This window comes from Quercus robur, chromosome 7 (genome assembly GCF_932294415.1).
Source record: "Quercus robur chromosome 7, dhQueRobu3.1, whole genome shotgun sequence".
NCBI lineage: Eukaryota > Viridiplantae > Streptophyta > Magnoliopsida > Fagales > Fagaceae > Quercus > Quercus robur.
In genome coordinates, this window is record NC_065540.1 from 17668190 (window position 1) to 17678974 (window position 10785).

Genomic DNA, 10785 nt, shown 5'->3' on the forward strand with positions numbered 1-10785 from the left:
GCCTCCTCGAACGTGATGAGTATGACTCAAACATGCACTCTCTCTACTAGAAGGACCCACCCCAACGGACATTAGTAGCAGGGATGAGTCACACAGACCTGCAGGAAAGAAGGAATGTAAGGTGTCCACGGAGAGGCAGTTGCTGCCGCATTAAATGCGTTGCAGCTACTTTTCTGGCCGCATTAATGTGGAGAGAACTTGTGAACAATGCTGCCTTGGCCACCACAACTCATAAAAGGCTGAAAGGGGGTGTCCAATGGGACAAACATTCAAGTAAGTGTCCAGATAATCAATAAGTGTAAGGCCACGATGGATTCAAGAAGACTATATAAGAAAGGGAGTCCTTATGAGGAGAGAGAGGGAAAAAAGAGAGGAGAACAAAGGAATAGTACAAACAACCGTAATCTTCGAACAAGGACCAGCATACCTTCATTTCATCTCCTCGGACTAAGGATCTATGGATACTAACATGCACCACTTGTGTTCAATTGTAGTATAACCCAATATTAACTACTGTCCACTTCGCTAAGACCTAGTTCTATAGCCCACTCTCTACAAATTCATTGCTTCTGGGCTCCTTGGACTAAGACCCCATACTTGTTGGGCTTGGGCTCCAAACTGTGACCCTACAAACGCAATATAATAACATTTAACAATCAAAGAGAATAAAAAATAAAAAAACAATAACAACAATTTAAAAAACAAAACTAAATCACAATTTAAAAAACAAAATAAATCGCATTAACCCAAAATAGCGTTTTAAAGAATATAAAAAAAATTATCAACCTAAAGTAGAGATGCAAGAAAAAAAAAATCCACCAAAAAATTTAGAGAGAGAGAGAGAGAGAGAGAGAGAGAGAGAGAGAGAGGGAGAAAGAGAGGGAGCCTTTTTTTTTTTTTTTTTGTGAGGGAAAACTATGTATAGAATAGAAGAGATAGTGACAAATTTATAGTAAGAGAGTGTGAATAAGAAGAGACAAAAATAAAGAAAGATGAAGGGAAAGGGGAAGAATGATATTAATTGTAGAGGGTAGTGGGGAGATGAAAAGGTAAGGGAGGGAGAAAGATTGAAGAAGTAGTAGGGAGATGAAATGGTAAGGGAGAGAGAAAGGTTGGAGAAGTGTAAATATTAAAAAAATAAATGTTAAAAATAATTATAAGAAAATTGGAAAGGAAAAAAAAAAAAAAAAAACCCTAAAGCTTGAAAGGTGGTTGTTGTTTTTTTTTTTTTTTTTTTTTTTTTTTTTTTTTTTTTTTTTTTTAAGCTGAAAAGGCTCATACAAAACCTTAAAACTGAACTGAAAAGGTTTTGGGTTGGGCTTGACAGTGGAACTAAATAAATAAGAGGTGGGCTGGATTAATTATACAAATTTATTCTAGGGTGATAGTGGAAGTAAATAAATAAGTAGTGGGCTGGATTTATTATAGGGTGATAGTTGAAGTAAATAAATAAGTAGTGGACTGCATTTATAGGACTGAAAATTGTAAAAACCATTTTAAAATTATAGGACAAATTATGTTTTAAAAAAGAAAAGAAAAAAAGGAATGACGTGGCAGCTAATGTGGCGCAACGTGAGAGCAGCAACATTAAACGTTATGCTTCAGCTTTTAGTAATATATAGATTAAGCTGAAAAGGCTCACACAAAACCCTAAAACTGAACTGAAAAGGCTTTGGGTTGGGCTTGATAGTGGAACTAAATAAATAAGAGGTGTGCTGGATTAATTATACAGATTTATTATAGGGTGATAGTGGAAGTAAATAAATAAGTAGTAAGCTGGATTTATTATAGGGTGATAGTTGTAGTAAATAAATAAGTAATGGACTGCATTTATAGGACTGAAAATTGTAAAAACCATTTTAAAATTGTAGGACAAATTATGTTTTAAAAAGAAAAAGAAAAAAAGGAATGACGTGGCAGCTGATGTGGCGCAACGTGAGAGCAACAACATTAAACGTTACGTTTTAGCTTTTAGTAATATATAGATTTGGTAACCCAGCAACCTTCTATTTTTCACTTCATTAAATGTTGTTTCCCACAATTTTTCACTTTAGATTTTAATAAAGAAGTTTTTTCAGTTCAGATTGGTCAGTTTTTAATAATGCTGAACATAAATTGAGCAAAGTCAACTCAAGAACAACAAAATTAAGTTTCAATATATCCAAATATATTTTAAATCTGACAAGGTATTTGGAATAAGGGCATCTTAACTTAGAGAGTTCAGACATCAGAAGATGATAAATGTCATACTCATAGATTAAAATTCTAGTGAATGATACCAAATCAAATATATATTTATTTATAATTAGTTTGTATGCATTATTCATCATGTGACTTTAAATGTCATTAAAAATTTGTGAAAACTTTCAAAATCCCTAAATTTCACCCCTAGGTCAACAACTTGCAAGCAAAAAATACATCAAGCAGCAAAAATCAACATAATATCATTTAGAACAAACTAATCAACCATCAACCAACTCCAAGCCTCCACTAAAACTATATCATTGGAAAAGAACACACTGTGGAATTTCATATTGAATTAATTTACATTTACAGAGCTCAGACATGACATTACCAGTGCAAAGAGAAAAAAAGGACTAAATGCTAAAACCATCAGTGATAGTAAATTCCTTTGTAATGCCTCCACTAGGCCTTTTTTGGTTAGGCGTTCTTAAAACCCTAACCAATCTTAATAGTGCATTCTTAAAACCCAAAACTCCATTTTGCAATGCCAACACTCATAGCTTAGCTTTTGTTACAAATCGCTAATTTTAAACTCAAATCACCGTTTTGCAAAAACACCCTTTGTTTAGCAACTCTTACAAGCTATTAATGAAATGAAATGCATATCATAGAACAATGCATAGAAATTTGATAGAAGATCCATCCAACTCACACACTCTTGTTCCCTTTTTTTGACAAAATACAAGATAGAAATCTGATTGGCCTAATTCTTTTTTTTAATAGTGAATTTTAGGACAATGAGGATCTGTATATCAATATATACATGATTCAATGATTTAAGCATATATCAATAGTTCAACCCACGAACACAAAAAAGGCATAAAAATAAAAAATCAAACCCACAAAACAAAAAAAAAAGCATTTAACAAAGAAATGGATTACCTGGTGTTTCACGCGCTTCTATAGATTGTGGGTTTTAGTGATATAGAAGCTAGGACTTATGGGTAGCGGGTTTCAGTGAGGCAGGGTGGCCGGAGTGTGTGGGTTTGATTTAGGGGGAAGAACTGAGGGAGAAGAATCCTTGTTTGGACGAGGAATTTGGTGGCGGACAAGGAATTGAGAGTGTAGAGGAAGAATCAGATTGAGGAACGAGAGTGTCTCTATGGTGAGTGTGAACGACTGAGAGTGGAGAATGGTGAGAGTGTGAGTGAATGATAGTGTGAAGGGGATTTTTCTTTTATGAAATCGAGCCTTTGAGGGTCGAGTTCCAGGTGGATTCCATGTGAATAAAAAACCACGTCATCTACATCAGAACACGGAAATCCAGCCTATATCTAGCCTATAAGGTTCAAGTTCTTAGGGGTAAACCGAGTCTCTTAAACTCAAAATGCTAGTTTAGTATATAGTTTAGAAACAGCACTAACTAACTATATTACTTGGGGATTGGTGTTATTTGCCAATTTTTTCCTGAACTGTGAACTCACTAAGCTTTCTTTGATAACTGAAACATATCTAAAACAGCGACGTTTGACTATAGCATTCTTCTCTTTTTGGGTTGGGCTGCAAAGATGACGTTGTTGTAGGCCCAATTGGTAGTTGTAGTAGCAGAACCTTATTAGTGTAAGCCCAACTCCCAATTTTGTTTTTTTTTTTTTTTGGAAAACATAGCTTAAACACTTATAGAACAACACCTCTCTCTTTAGCCATGTGAGACAAAGCCAAGGAGGGAATCCTTTAGAGGATTTTTTTTTTTTTTTTTTTTCTAGGTGTTTTGGTCAAGTAATTAAGGATAATGAGAGTAGTAGATAAAAGTTTTATAAGTGTAAGCTCAACTCCTAAAGTAGCCTATACACTTATAAGGCTGACATTCAACTTCTTTCTTTACCACATACTTACAGTTTAACTTTAGTGGGTTTCTAACTCAATCCAACTAGAATACCCATATTGTTAAAATGTTTTAAATGGGGTTTGGTTTAAAATTGTAAATCTACTAGGGTTTTGCAAATGTTGGATTTTATATTTTAAGTACTCAAATCTAACTCGCATTTAAATTACTAAAATATCCAAAATTATTAATTTTATTGACACAAAAATAATGACAATTGAAGTGGTATTTTGGTTCTAAACAATTTTTTGGAAGGTGACATGAAACAATTTAAAACGTATTTATTTTATTTCTTCTTTTTTAAATGGGTTGAACAATAATGAACATTATGAATTCTCATGATGATTTAGTTAGTGTGCTTGATTATGTGTAGATTATATATTCTTCTAAAAAAAATTGCTTAGGTTTTATTATTTATTGTTGAATTTAGTATACATGCTAATACTTAAAATTTAGTTAGATAATATTTTAGATGTTCAAATTTAAGTTGAACCAATCTGGTTCGTTCGGCATTAAGGCAAGTTTAAAATAATTTTTTTTTAATAAATATAAAGGGGGTGGGTTGGCTTAAGACACTTAAAAAAGTGTAGACTATAGTTTTTTTTTAACAGGATGTGTTTCAAGGTGACTAGCCTGGGTACAGGCTGAGGGCAAATTCAATAATATTTAATGCAATTGAAGGTGGGTGAAGTACATTAAATGTTGATGTGGGGAAGTGTTGTTAGTCCTAGAGTTCTTTACTTTTTGGGAAAAAATTCTTAGATACTCCCAAAAGATAGCGGAATACAAAATAGTGTTATCTTCTCTCATATTCATGGTAAACCTCACTATGAATTTCATGAATGAACTCTATCATGAATGTGAGAAAAAAAAAAACACCATTCTATGTCAAGTTTCCTACCCAAAATGAAAAGAATAACTGACCCTAATGGCAATTGACCCGGATACCAAAAGGAGGATATGGTCCTTGTGCTAGCAATTTGTCCGATCTATTTTCGTTTACTTAGGGTATTCAATCTTTCAATAAGTCACATGTGCATTTGGCACTCGGTGTAAATGTTGTTGGCTTATTGCTATTTTTTCCCCCTTTCAAAAGCAGGAAGCAGATTGTATTAAGCTCGTAAATAAATGGAGAATTTCCTAGATAGTTATCTTTTTATCCGAGGCTCACCGACTTGAAATTAATCATGCCTGTCAAGGATGACTTAATACAAAGGGTTAGGATTTTCATTGTATATTACGTGTTACACAAGCAGGATGACAGTTAGGCTCAATACAACTCGAGTAAGTTTGAACTAAGGAGTCAGGAAGGATGAGTGTAGTCAAAATTCGAAAAGGCATAATAAACTGTGTCAGAGACTTGGGGTCCAACACCATGCAATAAAAGTGTTCGTCAGGTTCCCATTTTATTCAGTTTATTTTATTATTTAATTTATTTTTATGAGTTTTATTGTACTTTCTGGTATTATTTATGGGTCTCATTGAATTATTTCAGTTAATTTTTACTTTTATCTAATTTATTTTTAATAAAAAATTTTCAATTTCATCAAAATAAGTGGATTTCACACTGACCTAAGTTTGTTTTTGGGAGGCATATAAAAATAAAGTGATTTTGATTTCCATCAGTGTAAAGACGTGAGAGAGGCGTTTATACTACATTCAGGAAAGGAAAGGGTCTTCTCTTCACTTCAATTTGATTGCTACGACCACTGTAATTGTCATGCTTCTGCAACTTCTGGGAAATAATGTTTGCTATTAGAATTATTAACTAATTAAAAGACCACTAACCAGACCCCTACCACCAAATTTCCAGAGACCCACTTAAAGGTTCTAATAGAGATGACCCGATTAAAGTAATTTAGGTCGACACCAAATAATAGCCTACGTGAATTTTGTTAGACTAGTCAAAATTGTCACATTAACAAGTTGTGAAAAAACGTGGTGTTTCCATCTTAACTTACTCAATTGAAATAGTCCAGACTCCATAGGATCATCTGAAATTAGAAAAGAGAGGTCAGTGGATTATATTCCAACCAAAAAGAACGCAACCGAGGGAAAATATGTGACTGATTTTCCTTTTTAACGCGTTTCTGTAAAATGATCACTTCCTCGTTGAATTGATCGTCCACTGCAAGCTCCTAGCAAATGGAAAGTACCCAAAAGTAGCGTACACGGTACCACATTTGGCATTAATCCAAAGCAAACAGTAACATATGTAAGAATTAAGTTAGACTATAAAAGTGCTAAGGTAGATTATAGAAAAGCAAGCTCTACTCTGTTTCAGCTTCTCGTTTTTGTTCAAACTATTCTCTATATGAAAGCCAAAAATTTCATACTCGTATTTTTCGGTTCTAATCTTGAGGTGGGTGTTAAGAAACTCGGATTTTGTATTAATATTTGTTCAACTCTGACCTTGGGAGCTCAACTTCTTTAATCATTTGCATTTTCTTGGCTCTGAGTGATTTGGTGAGTGCTTCAAGGATTTTTCCAAATTACTACATATCCATCTTTTTGGTTTACAAAACCTTAACTAATTGGTGAAAATTTTGAACTGTGTCAATAAGGAACACCTATAAACTTGGTTTTGTGTCTATATCTATACCCATTATTCTTTTCTTGGTCATTACAATTCATGTGACTCTAGCTGCCGATTATGTACCAACTGAGAAAATCCTCCTAAGTTGTGGGGGTACTGATAATACTGATAGCGATGGTCGGAAATGGACCATGGATATTGGGTCTAAGTATCTATCAGCAAATGTGAAATCCACCGCATCCCTAGCTGCTACTCAAGACCCTTCAGTCCCTACAATCCCTTACATGACTGCCCGGGTTAATTTTTCCCTCGAATTTCACATATGGTATTCCGGTTGTTGCTGGTCGTAAATTTGTCTGTCTTTACTTTTACACGGCTTCCTATGCGGGCTTAAATGCATCTGATGGTGTTTTCTCTGTCATGGCCGGGCCTTATACTCTCCTTAACAATTTCAATGCTGCACAAACTATGGAAGCATTGAATTTTGCATTTCTTGTGAATGAGTATTCAATCAATGTTAAGGGTGCAACATTGGATATAAGTTTCGTCCCATCTACCAAAGCTCTAAGGGCGTATGCATTTGTGAATGGCATTGAGATTGTGTCAATGCTTGATATTTATAGTTCCATAGATGGAACTCTGATGATTGTGGGTCATGGTGTTTCTTTCTACATTGATAACTCCATTGCACTTAAGAATGTTTATCAGTTGAATGTGGGTGGAAATCATATTTCACCCTACCATGATACGGGTCTTTATAGGTCCTAGGCCAATGACTTGCCATACCTATATGGGCCTGCATTTGGGGTTTCATATTATGCTGATAACATGACAATCTAGTATCCTACGAGCATGCCTACTTTTGTTGCACCAGTTGATGTCTAGCTTGTTGAATTGGGCCCGTGTGTGGCTTGAATTGCCACAAGCCCAAGTCAAGTCTAAATTCTCCTTAGTTGACCAAATCCTATTTGTAATAGGAAACCTTTTTTTTTGTCTCTGCCGACTTTAACATATACATATATATATTTGAAGTGTAGCCGTGAGAATATAGAGAGAAATCCTAATTAACCTAGTGAGCAGCCGCATGAGAGAAAATAGAGAAAAGAGAGGCAGCCAGCTTCTATTCTTATTTTTTCTGTGAGAGAGTGCTAGGGTGTAATTGGGATTTGGGTTTCTTGAGAGTGTTCTTGTGCACTATTGTATTTTCCCTGATAATAGTGAAATCCCTGCAACTCCGTGGACGTAGGCAAATTGCCGAACCACGTAAATATTGTCTTGTGCGTGTGATTATTTTCTTTGACGTGTGTTTTCTCTATTTGTTTTGTTTTTCACAGGTTGGGATTTTAGGTTAAATTCCCTATAACTGGTATCAGAGCCTAGGGTTAGGTTTGAGTGGGAGCAATGGCAGAGGAAGCAGGAAAGGCGTCTGGAATAGAAAAGTTTGATGGCACAGACTTCGCATATTGGAGGATGCAGATTGAAGATTATCTCTACGGGAGGAAATTGCATCTGCCTCTTTTAGGGACAAAACCTGAGGCTATGAAGGCTGATGAATGGGCTCTTCTTGACAGACAGGTACTAGGAGTTATCAGGTTAACTCTGTCTAGGTCTGTTGCACACAATGTTGTAAAGGAGAAGACCACAGCAGATCTGATGAAGGCTTTGTCTGGTATGTATGAAAAGCCGTCAGCAAACAATAAAGTGCACTTGATGAAGAAACTGTTCAATCTGAAGATGGCAGAGAATGCATCAGTAGCACAACATTTGAATGAATTTAACACTATCACAAATCAATTGTCGTCTGTAGAAATTGACTTTGATGATGAGATCCGTGCACTGATCGTTTTGGCTTCTTTGCCAAACAGTTGGGAGGCAATGAGGATGGCAGTAAGCAATTCTACAGGAAAGGAAAAACTCAAGTACAATGATATACGAGATTTAATTCTGGCCGAGGAGATTCGCAGAAGAGATGCAGGTGAATCCTCAGGATCTGGTTCTGCCCTAAATCTTGAGACAAGAGGCAGAGGTAATAACAGAAATTCAAATCGGGGCAGATCAAAATCCAGAAATTCTAATCGGAACAGAAGTAAATCTAGATCAAGCCAACAAGTACAATGCTGGAATTGTGGGAAAACAGGTCACTTTAGGAATCAATGCAAAAGTCCTAAGAAGAAGAATGAAGATGATTCTGCTAATGCTGTAACAGAAGAGGTACAGGATGCATTACTTCTTGCAGTAGACAGTCCACTTGATGATTGGGTTTTGGATTCAGGAGCTTCGTTTCATACCACTCCACACCGAGAAATCATACAGAATTATGTTGCAGGTGATTTTGGTAAGGTGTATTTGGCTGATGGTTCAGCCTTGGATGTTGTGGGTATGGGAGATGTTCGAATATTGTTGCCCAATGGGTCTGTTTGGTTACTGGAGAAGATTCGACATATTCCTGACCTGAGGAAGAATCTGATTTCTGTTGGACAACTTGATGATGAAGGGCATGCAATACTATTTGTTGGTGGTACTTGGAAGGTTACAAGGGGAGCTAGGGTATTGGCTCGTGGAAAGAAAACTGGTACTCTGTACATGACCTCAAGTCCAAGAGACACAATTGCAGTTGCTGATGCAAGTACTGATACAAGCCTATGGCACCGCAGACTTGGTCACATGAGTGAGAAAGGGATGAAGATGCTGCTGTCAAAAGGAAAACTACCAGAATTGAAGTCCATTGATTTTGACATGTGTGAAAGTTGCATCTTAGGAAAGCAGAAAAAGGTGAGCTTCTTGAAAACTGGCAGGACACCGAAGACTGAAAAATTGGAGTTAGTACACACTGATTTGTGGGGGCCTTCTCCGGTTGCATCCCTTGGAGGTTCAAGGTACTACATCACTTTTATTGATGACTCAAGCAGAAAGGTATGGGTTTATTTTCTGAAAAATAAATCTGATGTATTTGAAACCTTTAAGAAGTGGAAGGCCATGGTTGAGACAGAAACAGGTTTGAAAGTAAAATGTTTGAGGTCAGATAATGGAGGAGAGTACATAGATGGAGGGTTCAGTGAGTATTGTGCTGCACAGGGAATTAGGATGGAGAAGACCATTCCTGGGACACCACAGCAGAATGGTGTGGCTAAGCGCATGAATAGAACTCTCAATGAGCGTGCTAGGAGTATGAAGTTGCATGCTGGACTACCAAAAACTTTTTGGGCTGATGCTGTTAGCACTGCAGCTTACCTGATAAATCGAGGACCTTCAGTTCCCATGGAGTTCAGACTTCCTGAGGAGGTTTGGAGCGGTAAAGAGGTAAAGTTTTCACACTTAAAAGTTTTTGGTTGTGTTTCTTATGTTCATATTGATTCTGATGCTCGTAGTAAACTTGATGCAAAGTCTAAAATATGTTTTTTCATTGGCTATGGTGATGAGAAATTTGGCTATAGGTTTTGGGATGAACAAAACAGGAAAATCATCAGAAGTAGAAATGTGATATTTAATGAACAGGTTATGTACAAGGAAAGGTCAACTGTAGTCTCAGATGTTACAGGGATAGATCAAAAGAAATCTGAGTTTGTCAACTTAGATGAATTGACTGAAGGTACTGTCCAGAAAAGGGGTGAAGAAGATAAGGAGAATATAAATTCACAAGTAGATCTGAGTACACCTGTAGCTGAAGTCCGCAGATCTTCCAGAAACATTAGACCTCCACAGCGTTATTCACCCACTCTAAATTATCTCCTGTTGACTGATGGTGGTGAGTCAGAGTGTTATGATGAAGCTTTGCAAGATGAGAATTCAGGCAAGTGGGAGTTAGCCATGAAGGATGAGATGGATTCCTTGTTGGGGAATCAGACATGGGAATTGACTGAATTGCCAGTAGGAAAGAAGGCTTTGCACAACAAGTGGGTATACAGAATAAAGAATGAGCATGATGGTAGTAAACGTTACAAGGCCAGATTAGTTGTTAAAGGGTTCCAGCAGAAGGAAGGCATTGACTACACATAGATATTTTCTCCAGTTGTGAAGATGTCAACAATCAGACTAATACTGGGAATGGTGGTTGCAGAAAACTTACATCTTGAGCAGTTAGATGTGAAGACAGCATTCCTTCATGGTGACTTGGAGAAAGATCTTTACATGATTCAGCCAGAAGGGTTCATTGCTCAAGGACAAGAGAATTTAGTCTGCA